Source organism: Pinus tabuliformis, chromosome X (genome assembly GCF_031772625.1).
Source record: "Pinus tabuliformis cultivar Carrire ecotype Pingquan chromosome X, CPIR1, whole genome shotgun sequence".
NCBI classification, from domain to species: domain Eukaryota; kingdom Viridiplantae; phylum Streptophyta; class Pinopsida; order Pinales; family Pinaceae; genus Pinus; species Pinus tabuliformis.
Genome location: NC_142308.1, coordinates 1,610,425,906 through 1,610,440,487, shown reverse-complemented (window position 1 = coordinate 1,610,440,487; position 14,582 = coordinate 1,610,425,906).

The following is a 14,582-nucleotide window of genomic DNA, read 5'->3' as shown; positions in this document are numbered from 1 at the left end:
TCAATGGCTTACCTTCTACCATGATGTGGTAAAGGTTCGCATCTGCTTCACTCTTGGTGAAGCCCAACCCAGTGAAATAGCTGTCGATCCTGGTGTACCAAGCATGAGGTGCTTGCTTTAGCCTGTACAAAACCCTCTCGAGTCGGCACACATGCGACTCACGATCGGAGGTCTCAAAACCTTTGGGTTGCTCAATGTACACCTCTTCCTTAATCTTCCCATTGAGGAACGCAGTCTTCACATCCATCTGATGGATCTTCCAATCCATCTGAGCTGATAGTGCCAACATTGATCTGATAGATGAGTACCTTGCTACAGGAGCAAAAGTCTCATTGTAGTCAATCCCCTCGACCTGTGAGAAACCACGGGCAACAAACCTTGCCTTATGTTTCTCAACACTGCCATTAGCTGCTTGCTTTACCTTGTAAAGCCAGCGGGAACTCACTACTAACTTGTCCTCCGGTCTTGGGACAACATCCCAAACACAATTCCAAACGATGGAGTTGTACTCCTCCACCATAGCATCAACCCAGACTGGTTTCTGAACTGCTTTGTCGAATGAAGAAGGTTCGGTCTCTACACACTCCCCAACTAGGGCCATGTAACTAGTGTACTGCTTGGGTGACCTCCTCTGTCTGCATTGAGAAGATGGCTATCCCACATTCTCTCTCGCATCTAGCATAAACTTGTCAGCTTCCCTTGAGTGTTTCTGCCCATCTCTGGAAGACTCTGCACGAGTGGATGTCTCCACACTCTCATCCTCTGCATGCGGCTGCTCCGCATCAGTCTGAGGCCCCTCCTCCTTAGGAACTAAAAGTTCCTCCTTTGCATGCAACTTGAGCTCCCTCTCAAGTGATACTCGCCTGGCTCTCTGCGTACCACTGTCCTCTGACTGGTAGGCAAGAACACCCGATAGTTATGGGGTGTATCAGTGTACCCCACAACTATTCCCAACTCAGTTGTTGGATTTAGCTTCTTCCGGGAATCTTTGGTCACATGGCAATAAACCGATGATCCAAAGATCCTGAAGTGGCTCACATCTGGTCTCTTCCCAAAAAAGGCCTCCATAGGTGTCTTTATTCCCAGTATATGATGCGGCCTTATGTTTTGCAAGTATACTGCTGTATTGCATGCCTCAACCCACAAATCAAGTGGTAGGCTTTGGTCATGCAGCATCGCTCGAGCTGCTCCCACAATCGATCTGTTCTTCCTCTCGGCCACCTCATTCTGATGTGGGTTATGGGGTGTCGTCAACTCCCGTTTAATTCCTTCTGCTGCACAAAAGTCCTTAAAATATTGGGAGACATACTCTCCACCATTGTCGCTATGCAAGACCCTTATTTTCTTTCCAGATTCTTTCTTTGCCAAGGGTTTGAACTCACAAAACCTTGATAAGGTTTGATCCTTCTTCTGCATAAAGTAGATCCAACATCTACGAGAAAAATCATCAACAAAAATAACATAGTACCTTTGTTTAGTGGTGGAGGCTGTAGAGAATGGTCCACACACATCTGTATGAACTCGCTCCAGGATTTCTCCAGCTCTACTATTTTGATCCTGAAAGGAAGATTTTGCATACTTACCCAAGGTACAACCTTTGCATGTATCCATTTGCTTCAGTTTTCCCTTGGGAAGTCCGGTAGAAATCTGTTGCATGATCTTCAAGGCCCCATGGTGCTAGTGGCCCAATCTTCTATTCCATAGCTCGCCAACATCTTGGCTTTGCACCAACTCTGCTTTATAACTCAATGCAGCACAATCATCTACCTCCAGCTTGTAGAGACTCTTTACTCGAATCCCAATCCTCTTGGTCTGTCCAGTGCCGATATGTCTCAAGAATGCCTTTCCTTTACCAAAGACTACATCATAACCTTTGTCTTCCAACATAGCAACGGACACAAGATTCTTCTTCAAACAAGCCACATACTTTACATCAGTCAGGGTGAGAGGAGCTCCATGCTCCCTTTAAAACACAACCATACCTTCACCTGAAACATGGTACTTTCCATCATCACCCCGCTTGATGCGCATATGGAGGTCCTTCTCCTCCAAGGTACTGAAAATATTCTTGTCGTTGGTCATGTGGAATGAAGCTCCACTGTTCAGGTACCAAACACACCCCACTATCGATGAAACCATGCATGTGATGAGGGTGAGATCCAATTCAAACTGTGAGGCCAGTGCCTCACCATCTGATCCCTTCAAGGATCCCTTGTTGGATTTCTTTTGTGGACAATTCGTAGCATAATGGCCCGCCTCATGACAATGAAAGAATCTCACTTTCTATTTATCAATCTTCTTCCCACCATGAGAAGAACTAGATTTGGAATGGGACGCCTTCCCTTTCCCTTTCCTCGCCTTACTCGCTAAGGCTAGATTTTCTTCATCATATTGCTTTGATGAAGATCCATCTTTGGTGCTTCTCCTTATCTCCTCCTGCATCAGATCCGACCAAAGTCGTTCCCATTTGGGCAGTTTCTCTTTTCCATTTACTGAGTCTTGGTAGCTATGCCAGCTCTTAGGAAGACCGAGGAGAACAAGACTCACCATGTCATCATCGGCTGTTGTGATCCCTACACTTCCAAGTTCATCCCTACAGGTGGTGAGCTTGTTTAGATATGTAGAGGTCGTGTCACCCTTTTCACACTTGATTTTCTGAAGCTTGTCTTTCAACGCCAACTTCCTCCAATCGCTGTTGTTCTAATATAGATCCTTCAATGTTTTCCACATTGAAAATGGTGTCTCCTTCCCATGGAGACTCGAGGCTATGTGGTCTCGAACTCCGTCCAGAAGGATTCTCCTCGCTCTAGCCGCACATTTCTTCCATTTCGCCAATTCTTGGGCATTAGCAACTGCTGGCTTGGGGACTTCTTGATCAATGAAGTCCTTCAAACCGTTTTCCTCTAATACCGCTTCCATGCGATCCTTCCAGGCTATATAATTTGAGCTGCCATCAAGGGCATACTTGAGTCTGAAACCATTGAACGCCATTGGTGAAATTTGAGATGTGATAAGAATTCGATTTCTATAATCAGGAACTTCAGCCTTTGAACTTTTCCCTTCTTTGTATATTGTTCTTCGCTTTGATCACCTTTGCTCCGATACCATGTAGAAATTCCCGCTGTAGATCACCTGATAATGCAATATACTAAAGCAAAATACTTGATCTACTTCTACAAACAAAATTGCTTAATCAATTTTCAGCAAGATCAAATAGAACACATATAACAGAGAATGAAATCAATCACACATGAACACAGAAGAATACTCTGGGGAAAGCCTTAGCTAAAAACCTTGATCTTTGTATTATCATACAAGTGTAAATATTTTCAGACTACACAAAGCTTTAGCTCACAAGCTATCCAGCTCTCAGTACAATCCCTCAATGCTGCTGATAGACTGAATAGAAACAACATATTCCTTCCTCCAGTCCTCCAAGCCTCCTATTTCCTTATGCAGTTTCTCCTGGGTCCTCTAGCTACCACCTGTGTGAATTCACCTCTCATACAAGTCACAAACTCAGAAGTAATTGTGCAATCTCCAAGGAATGAATTCCTTCTGCATGCAAGAGATATCCTCAATGGAATATTCCTACAACTGATAGTACACTATCCCATCATCTGATCTCAACTGGGTCTCTGACTGAACTGACATGTGTGAGTTATTTATGAGAGAATATTCAGTTATCTAAAGTACAATGGTTACATGCATGCATGCATTAACTAACTGAATTCACAATCAGTTCAACAAACTGTTGGAACTAATCTAACTGGACTTAACTCAGTTAACTGAGCTAACTAATTACAACTCAAAGTACAACTCATCCTAATCTCCTTAATCAAGGAATAACTTCCTCAATTAAGGGGGAAACTGTTGCATGTCTTCACATAGACTTCATGTTTGATTTTCTCCAACTAATTAACTCAAGATGAATTAATTAATTATTTTTCAAACAGCTGCTAAAATCAAATTCGAATTTTAATTCTCAATTTTAGTTGAGGGACTAACTAAAATTGGAATGTATCCCGAAATGATATTTATAGCAGTGCTATTTTTAGCACTTCTATTTTTATCATTTCTTGTTGCTATTTTCAACAACAAGTGGGTCTCTTGGACTTCCACGTTACATCACATTGATTGAAAACATAGCACATAGTGGAGATGTGGGCAACATGACTCATGACATGACTCGACATGACTTGACATGACAGTGTTGGTACATTGTTGCTGTTGGAGTGCATGTCGAGGTACAATGTTGCTGGGTGATGGATGTCTTCATGATGTATCACAGCTTCACCTATGCATGGTGAGGTGCGCGAAGTCCTTGATGGTCCTTCATTCACTTGATGACGCTCTAACATGTTGTTCCTTGCTTGCATGCTGGAAGGTTTGATAGGCTCATCTATTCGCGAAGGTGCATGTTCATCACGTTCGTCTGCTTCGCATGCTTCGTTCGTTCATCCGTTGTTGAACCTGTCCTCTATATGTGCTCCCTTTGTTCTTCCCGTTCATCCGTTGACCTATCCTTCTGTATGTGCTCCCTTCGTTCATCCCGTTCGTAATCTTTCCATGTTTGTTGGTGTACCTGTACCTATAGTCACTCACGATGAGACGACATCAAATCCAAAAACCTCCTAGTCTACCATGACAGATGATCGTTTTGGATGTAGGTGACTAGGAGAGGCAGCAAGGTTGTGAAGCAGGATGATGGCTCCAGGAACTGTTGATGAAAACTGCACAAGAGTCACTGAGTGATGGAGACGGGCAATCTGAGTCGACAATGACTACCTGCGAGGTCTGACTCAGATGGGAGGCAAAATTGCACAAATTTTGGGAGGGACAGTTCGAGCTGTAGGAAGGCAAGGAAAGCATGCTCTGTTCATTTTTCGGAACGAACAATCAGCGGGGTCTGGACAACTAGATTTGCACAATTTTCCAGAGGAATAGGTCAGGCTGCATGAAGGGTCATTATTAGGAATTGCACAATTTTTTGGGGGAACTACCTGGGAGACTGGCAGCCAGAACTACGCAATTCCCAGAGGGAACTACCGGTTGGCTGCTGGGGTCACTGGCAACGAGAACTACGCAATTCCCAAAGGGAACTGCCAGTTAGCTCCTGGGGAAACTGGCAGCCAGAACTACGCAATTCCTAGAGGGAACTTCCAGTTGGCTGTTGGGGTCACTGGTAGCCGGAACTGCGCAATTCCCATAGGGAACTGCTAGTTGGCTGTTGGGGTCACTGGCAGCCATAAATGCTCAATTACTAGAGGGAACTTCCAGTTGGCTGCTGGGGTCACTGGCAGCCAGAACTACATAATTCCCAGAGGGAACTGCCAGTTGACTGCTCAGTCACTGGCAGTAGAAACTATGCAATTCCCAGAGGGAACTGGACAGTCTGCTGTTGGGATCTGCTGGTGGGGAAATACATTAAGGTTGGGAGGCCGAACTGCTGATCATCTCTGCGCAATTTCTGAGTTGATCTTACTGATGGGCTGTGGAAGGCCTGCTCATGAATACTGTGCAATTTCCGAGATGAACAGTTAGTCGACTGTCCGGATGACTGACTGGGAAAACTGCGCAATTTTCTGAAGGAGACAAGGACAGGCACTTGTTGTCTGTCCTGTCTGTCTATGTAATTTCCTCAGTTAGTTAAGCGAGTGAGGTTAGTGGCCTCTATGAAAATTTTGAAGGGAGTCAGTCCGGGGTGACCGCCGGGTCTGACTCTCCGGGTGGCCAGCATGAGAGTTGATTTCATTGCTTGCGAGCGGCGCAACTTGAACCAGCTAGCTTGGTGCTTTTGTGATGTTCTGGTTGACAGTCGATCGAGTCGATGGCGGGGTGATGGTCTGGTTGTCACAGTGGATTCTAGTCGTCAGAACTTCAGGAAAAATGACTAAGTGTGTGAACAATTGAAAGATGGATAGATGATCATACAAACACACACTAACATGACCTGACGACAAAATGACCCAAACCATCCAGACACATGTTCAACATGACTAACCGATGGTGCAAGAGACAAGGGCGATACTCGTGATCGATCATTCATGATTGAGATGACGCATGCACAACAGTGAATGTGACTCCGTGTGTGAGTGCAACAGATGCTTTCATAGCGAACACAACAAGCACATACGAAGCGAAGACTTTGATCATAACATGAACATGGTTGCAAGCATCACTTAGACATCAACATGAAGAGACTCTAATGCAATGAACAAGTAAGGTAGATGTAAAGACTCACACGAGCTCACGGAGTGAAACCTAGTGTATGTAGTAATCAAGTGAAACTCTTCAAGGGAGGCTCTGAAATTGGTGCAAGCCAAAACTTTGGAGGGTGGTTTTAGCCGCTACAACACTTGGCGACACACTAGTAGAACTCTAACTTCTCTGTTTCGGTTCATTGCTAGCACAGGGACTTGGTATTTCGGGGAGTATTGAATCACTGTGCGGGTTACTTCAACTTCCCCACTTACCCCATGGACATACATGGTTCACCCTTTTCCAACTCAGTCAAACACAACCAAAATTTTAGCTTAGATCTTAGTGTTTCGAATCTGGAAAGGGTATTTTAGCTCGCGAGTTGAAAATTTTCATAGTATAGTAGCCTGGACAGTACCCCAATGGAGTCACGCAAGAAAACACACATTTCTCCACTGCCAACGAGCCTAGTTAGTACCCCGGTGGAGTTGCATGCTTCACTTCTTTACATAAGAAGCCTTTCTCTTCTTTTGCCTTTGTATTTTTCAAGAGGACTGTGCATAGGCACTTATTTATTTTTGGGGCGGAAGAGGGATCCCAACTTATTGAGAGTAGAAGAGGTTGTTCCTTCAGAGAGGCATGTAAGACCTCTGACATATGTTTGCTCGTTTAGATTTTCCCCTTCTCCATTTCTAGTAGTTGGATGAACTTAAACATCCAGAGTAGAAGGCTGAGTACATGCACGGGGTTTCCCAGTGTGGACACAGGTTCACGGTTGGACCGGAACTTCCCTTGCAGACGGTTTGTATTTTCCGTCAGGACTTCTTTGGCGAAAGGTTACAACTAAGGACAGAGAAGGCGGACACAAGACTGGCCAAAGGTTACAACCAAGCACAGAGAAGGTGGACACGAGACTGGCCAAGTGTTACAACGTCATGAGTTTCCTCAAATTTCAACCACATACTCTATCTAGAAAATGGAACGTAGTAGTTGGCCGCACTTATTTTTGGAAACAAAAATAGTAATATATCAAACAAACAAATGAACGTGAACAAAAATAGTAAGCAAAAGTAAGCAAAGCAAAACAGAAGCAGAAGTAAAAGCGAAAGCAAGGTGAGTAAGCAAACACACAAGCAAGCAAACAAACAAACATGCAAAGAAAGAAAGCAAACAATCATGCAAGTAATCAAACTAAAAGGAAACACTACTCCTACTCCTAAGCTAACGGTGCATGGCCCTGATCACATGAAGTGATATTTCTAATGCAGCCACTCGCGCATTGGTTGAACCATGTTGGTGAAGGCTTGGTCCGTGAGCAACCCAATTGTACGAACCAGAAAATGTGAAAGATACAACAATGAAAGTAGACACACTCCAAGCTTACAAGAGTCCATAGAACAAAATTGAGTGAAAATGCATGTCATGCACTCTGTGGACTTGCCATGGTGTTGTACTACACTGCGTGCAAATGTTGAGTGTATGCATTCCCTTGACCATGATATGCAAGCAAATGTGAGAAAGGTAGACCACTTATGTTGCACAAGTGTGCTTGTTGTGTAAGATTCCTGCAATGCATGAGCGATGGGATGATGTAGTTCGAGTGGAGGAAGTAAAATCTGAGTGTTGGATTGATATTGAGTGCATATAGATAAGTGATGAGGAGCCTTTAGTGTTTGAACAATTTCTTGATCAGAAGCTAAACCAACCTCAGGACAGCGAGGCCCTGACATAACCGTTAGCTCGAGCTGAAGTGCCTCGATGGACTGTGGGGTTTCGACTTCGTTGACAGATGGATATTCGTATACCAGTGGCTTAGACGAATTAACAATGAGTGAATCAACATCGTGATTGGATGATGAGGTGAAGAGATCATGACAACCAAGATCGGAAAATTCAGGAAGTTGGTCGACATCCTCATGGTTTGATGAATCACACAACGTGGTAGATGAGAAGGAAGGATGTTCACTCTTCGCATTTCCGAAAAGAGCAGATGAAAGATCGAGTGGATTTCCAATGAATGATTGGTCCCCTCCGTTGTTGGATGATGGGCTAACATACAGTGTGTCCCGCGAAAGATCAACAATTGGTGCATCCGTGGATAAAGGCACACATGCGAAATCATGGATGGCAGGTTCACCAACGATGTTAGGAAAGAATGAAGGGGGCTCAGACGGAAGGGAGTCATCCTTCACCGAGTGTTGATGCTCAACCTCCCACTCATACTCTTCATGAATGACAGCGCATGTTGGTTGTGCAACAACAACTCCGTCAATGACTTGTTACTCGTTCACAACAAGTGAAGAGTCCGGAATGGACGAACACAAGACAACATCATCCGGAGGGACACTTGGATGTGAATACGGAGGTCGTAGAACAGAATGCATATGAGAACTTGAAGGACTCACAACCAAATCTGCGCGAAAATTAAGTGAAGTGATATTGTGAGGATGTGAAAGACGAACAAGTGAGTGAGCATGATCCTTGACATCATTGGGCAGTGGTGAAGCTACTGAATGAGAGGGAGGCAGACAGTCAGTTGAGACAACTACCGCATCCACATGAGATTGCACAACTCCATCAATGAAGAATGTTGAGCAAGGCTTGATCTCAAGCTTCCTCTTGGGATGGGCATATTTCTTAAGGCAATGCTCGAACCGGTCCCAAAGATAGGCTAATTTCATCTAACTCCTTGGAGCTTGAAACTGCAAGTCACAGAAGCGTTGCCAAAAATCAATAATCGATTCATGCAGAGCTTACCATTGCTGTAACAGTTTCCAGTCAAGATAGTCTGGATCAAAATGATAGAAAGTGTCTTCAACAAGATCAAGAAGTGTTCAAATGAGTGCACGTTATCACCAGATAGGATGAGTAGCCAACGAAATGGAGATTCACGAAGTGTGTGTGCAAGCAACAAACCGACCTGTTTGTCGGAAAACTCATCTACCTCATGAAGCATGGAAAGAAAGTCGTGTAAGTACTCAGGCCAGACCACTTTGGCTTCACCATCATACGTGAAAGTGGACAAGAGATCGAACAACTCCCCCATGATGGAGACATCTTCATGATTCGAAAAACATCACGGAGGGAGAAGAGTGCAAGATTACATGAAAGGTATGCAAAGGTTCAAAACCGGATGAGAGGACACAACTTGTCATCTGGCCCTCCTTCTAGCACCAGATATGTTGACGGTGTTGGACCCACCAACATTCAGGGGATCACCCCGGTATGAAGTCCCAACTAGACCTCACACCGTCTGGTGTGGGAGTCCCATTCGGTGTGATGGCCCGGTTGCCCTTGTCTTAAGGATTTGCCTCAACTCTTGCTTGTCAGCACAGGAGAGTGGTCTGATTTGTCTTCGGGAAGTGAGGTTTGCGTTCCTGGTGAGTGTAAGTGTACTTGTGTCAATGGCTCTTTCATTGTGAAGGGAAGAGGGTGAAGTTAAGTTCCAAGTTGAAAGGGATCAATTCCAACTCGGCTAGCAACACACAACACAATAGGACATACACATCTTCCGGTGGAGTAGTCCACACGGATGTGGCAGTCACAATATATAAGGTAAGATAACACGTGCAACACTCATGGATCAGTCCGGACGAGTGCAACGGTTGTTACGGAAAGGTTCATCTGAAAGGTTTGTCTGATGTACAGTAGAGTAGTCGACACAGACGAGACAACATTAACAGCATATACAACAAATTTCCATTAATAGATTATGCATTACAACAAATGAAACAATTTAGATGTAGAACAAAGGTTAAAGCAACATGCATTACAAATGTTAAAGATCAATCTTACAACAGAAATAATACATGTGTGAAAACGTGCTGGCCTGTTAAGAGGCTTCTGAATTAAGCGAAATTTCTAAGACACATCGTTACACCATACATCACTAACCCCGTCAGTGAGGCGTTGGAGCCACTACTTACTCCTCACAGAAAAGATTACAGACTCTCTTGGCTATGTGGAAGGAGCTGAGGTGAAAAGTCCATTCTATGTACAAATGAGGGGGTATTTATAGCCAAGGGTGAAATTGACCCTTGTGGTTGTTCAACTATCCTCATGACTGTTCAACTTCCAATGATTTTTGACTTACATGACTCTTTATTCACAAGTGGGTCTCTTGGACTTCCACGTTACATCACATTGATTGAAAACATAGCCCATAGTGGAGATGTGGGTGACATGACTCATGACATGACTCGACATGACTTGACATGACAGTGTTGGTACATTGCTACTGCTGGAGTGCAAGTCGAGCTACAGTGCTGCTAGATGATGGATGTCTTCACGATGTATCACAACTTCACCTCTGCATGACAAAGTGCGTGGAGTCCTTGATGGTCCTTGGTTCGCTTGATGAAGCTCTAACATGTTGTTCCTTGCTTGCATGCTAGAAGGTTTGACAAGCTCATCTGTTGACGAAGGTGCATGTTCGTCACGTTTGTCTGCTTTGCATGCTTCGTTCGTTCATCCATTGGTGAACCTGTCCTTTTGCATGTGATCCCTTCATTCATCCCGTTCGTTGTCTTGCCATGTTTGTTGGTGTACCTGTACCTATAGTCACTCATGACGAGACGACATTAAATCCAAAAACCTCCTAGTATACCATGACACATGATTGTTTCAGATGTAGGTGACTGGGAGAGGCAGCAAGGTTGTGAAGTGGGATGATGGCTTCGGGCATTGCTGATGAAAACTGCGCAAGAGTCACTGAGTGATGGAGATGGACAATCTTAGAAGACAATGACCGCCTGCGAGGTATGGCTCGGTTGGGAGGAAAAATTGCGCAAATTTTGGGAGGGACAGTTTGGGCTACAGGAAAGCAAGGCATGCATGCTCTGTGCATTTTTCGGAATGAACGGTCAGTGGGGTCTGGATAGCCAGATTTACACAATTTTCTAGAGGAACGGGTTGGGCTGCATGAAGGGTCATTGGTAGGGATTGGTAGTTTTTTAGGGGAACTGCCCAGGAGACTGGCAGCCAGAACTGCGCAATTCCTAGGGGGAACTGCCAATTGGCTGCTAGGGTCACTGACATCCAGAATTGCGCAATTCCCAGAGGGAACTTCTAGTTGGTTACTGGGGTCACTGGCAGCTAGAACTGCGCAATTCCTAAAGGGAACTGCCAGTTGGTTGCTGGGGTCACTGGCAGCCAGAACTGCGCAATTCCCAGAGGGAACTTCTAGTTGGCTGCTCAGTCACTCATAGCAGAAATTGCGCAATTCCCATAGGGAACTGGCAGTCTGCTGCCAGGAGTTGCTGGAAAGGAAATGCACTGAGGCCGAGAGGCTGACCTGCTGATCATCTCTGCACAATTTTTGAGCTGAGCTGACTGATGGGCATTGGAAGGCTTGCCCATGAATACTACGCAATTTTCGAGATGAAAAACCGATTGATTGTCTGGATGACTAATTGGGAAAACTGTGTAATTTTCTGAAGGAGACAGGGACAGGCACTTGGTGTCTGTTTGGCCTGTCTGTGCAATTTCCTTAGTCAGTTAAGCGAGTGAGGTTAGTGGCTTCTGTGCAAATTTTGAAGGGATTCAGTCCAGGGTGACCGCCAAGTCCGACTGTCCCGGTGGCCAGCATGAGAGTTGATTTCATTTCTTGTGGGTGGCACAACTTGAACTAGCTAGCTTGGTGCTTCTGTGCTATTGTGGTTGACAATCGATCGAGTCAATGGCAGGGTCATGTTCCGGCTGTCAGAGTGGATTCTGGTCATCAAACTTCAGCAAAAATGACTAAGTGTGTGAATAATCGAAAGATGCATAGGTGATCATACGAACACACACTAACATGACTTGACGATGAAATGACCCAAACCATTGAGACACACATGTTCAACATGACTAACCGATGGTGAAAGTGACAAGTGCGACACTCGTGATCGATTTTTCATGATTGAGACAGTGCTTGCACGACAGTGAATGTGACTCCGTGTGTGAGTGCAACAAATGCTTTCATAGTGAACACAACAAGCACATACGAAGCGAAGACTTTGAGCATAACCAGAACATGGTCGCAAGCATGACTTAGACATCAGCATGCAAAGACTTGAATGCAATGAACAAGCAAGGAAAATGTAAAGACTCACATGAGCTCACGGAGTGAACCTGAGTGTGTGTAGTCATCAAGTGAAACTATTCAAGGGAGGTTGCAAAATTGGTCTAGGCCGAAATTTTGGAGGGTGGTTGTAGCCGCTACAACATGACTGTAACGTTCCATTGTCGGCACTAGTGGTTGGGCATGGTTGTATTTTATGATTGGAACTTTCACTTCTTAATATAACAGAGCCAACACGTTTCATGCATATGTTGTTATTGTATTTCAGCTAACTTGTTTACTCTAATGATATATGTATATGTTTGCTTACACATGCACGTATGGAATTTTCTGTATAAGTATGTATGAATCTTACTGAAATGTGTTGTTGGTTTAACCATCACTTTGGATTTCTAGCTTACTTGCCTTCCAGTTTGTGATGCATCTTTGCTCGTGTGTTCCCTTCTTAACTTTGTGCTTTCACAGGTTTCCAAGGGGCGCACTCACCTCACCCTCCGTGTGTTAGAACCATTCATGCACCTTCCTTGACTTGCTGCATATGTCACACCCTTTATACCAACAGGGACATCTTACTTGCTTTTGCATGTAACTATGGTCAAGGTGATACCGTACGACCCATTGCTGGGAATTCTTACTGGGGAGATACCCTGACATGTTGGTGGGTTCAACGCCATCAACATTTCGGCGCTATAAGGAGGGCTAGATGACAAGTTGTGTTGTCTCATCCTGTTTTGATCCTTTTCACATCTATCATGGATTCCATCAATTCATGCCTCCATGATGTCTTTTACATGCCGAACCTCTCAAATTCACAAGGGAGTTTTTTGATCTCTTGTCCAAATTCACGTATGATGGGGAAGGTGAAGTAGCCTGACTTGAGTACGTAGAAGACTTTTATGTATTCCTTGAGAATGGAGACAAGTTTTATGCAGAAGAGGTCAATCTGTTTCTTTCGTACACACTTCACGAATCCCCACAATAGTGGTGCTGTAGTTTGCCTCCTGGCAGCGTGCACTCACTTGACCAGTTCTGTGACCTCATTGAATCTACTTTCCATCATTTTGATCCTGAATCTCTTGACAAAAATGATGCTACAACAATGGAAGGCCCCGCATGAATCTCTTACAAAATTTTGGGAATGCTTCCATGTGTTGCAGTTTCAAGCTCCAAAAAGTCAGATGAAATTCCAGTTTCTCATGGATAGATTTAAGTATAGCCTTACCAATTTTTTTAATCCTAAAAGAAAGTTCAAGCCCAAGCCCCGCTCATCATACTTCGGTGATGGAGCTTCGCAATCACAGACGGACACGGTGGCTGTCACAAGTGACTATCCACCGTCCCCTCATAAAATAACTCCACCATCGCAGAGTGATGTGGGCGAACAGACACACACATCTGTTCAACCGTCACATCCTCCCGACATCACTCCTTCCGATTTTCACGTAAGCTTGGTTGCGAGTCCATCAGGTTATCACATTTATTTTGTACCTCAACCTCTATCTTCGTACTCAAATGATCCTCTGGATGACACTATTTTGTGCTCTTCTATTCCAGACTCTACACTTGTTGTGAACGAGGATCAAGCCATTAGCGGAGTTGGTGTTGCAAAACCAACATGCGATGTCATTCATGAAGAGTGTGACTGGGAGCTTGAGCTTCAAACCTTGGCGAAGGATGAATCCCTTCCGTCCGAGCCTCCTCCATTCTTCCTTGACATCTCTGATGATTCTGCCATCCTTGATTTCGCATGTGTATCTCCATCTACGATGAACCCAGTGTTGATCATTCACTTAACACACCGGATGTCAATCCATCATTCGACAACAAAGAGGACAAATCATTCATTGAAAATCCACTCGATTTTTCATCTACCTTTTCTGGAAACGTAGAGGGTGAACTTTCTTGCTTCTCATCTTCCCGTCTATGTGATTCATCAAATCATGAGGATGCTGACAAACATCTTGAATTTTCTGATCTTGATTGTTGTGATCTCTCTACTTCTACATCTGATCACGATATTGATTCAACTATTGTTAATCTGTCTAAGACACTGGTCTACAATGATCTATATTTCGATGAAGTCAAAACCCCCCCGAATGTCGAGGCACTTCAGCCCGAGTTGATGGTTATGTCAGGTCCTCGCTGTCCTGAGTGTTAGAGTCGGTCTGGTCGGCCCTCCGTCAAAGATCAAAACTCTTTGTGCATTTCAATTTTAGGTGTCCCGCTCCATTCACTCAGCTGCATTTCTCTAGGGACATGCCATGATCTGACAGAGAAAGTCATGCTAGTAATTTTCTCTCATGTCTGGCCCCTGTTGGCT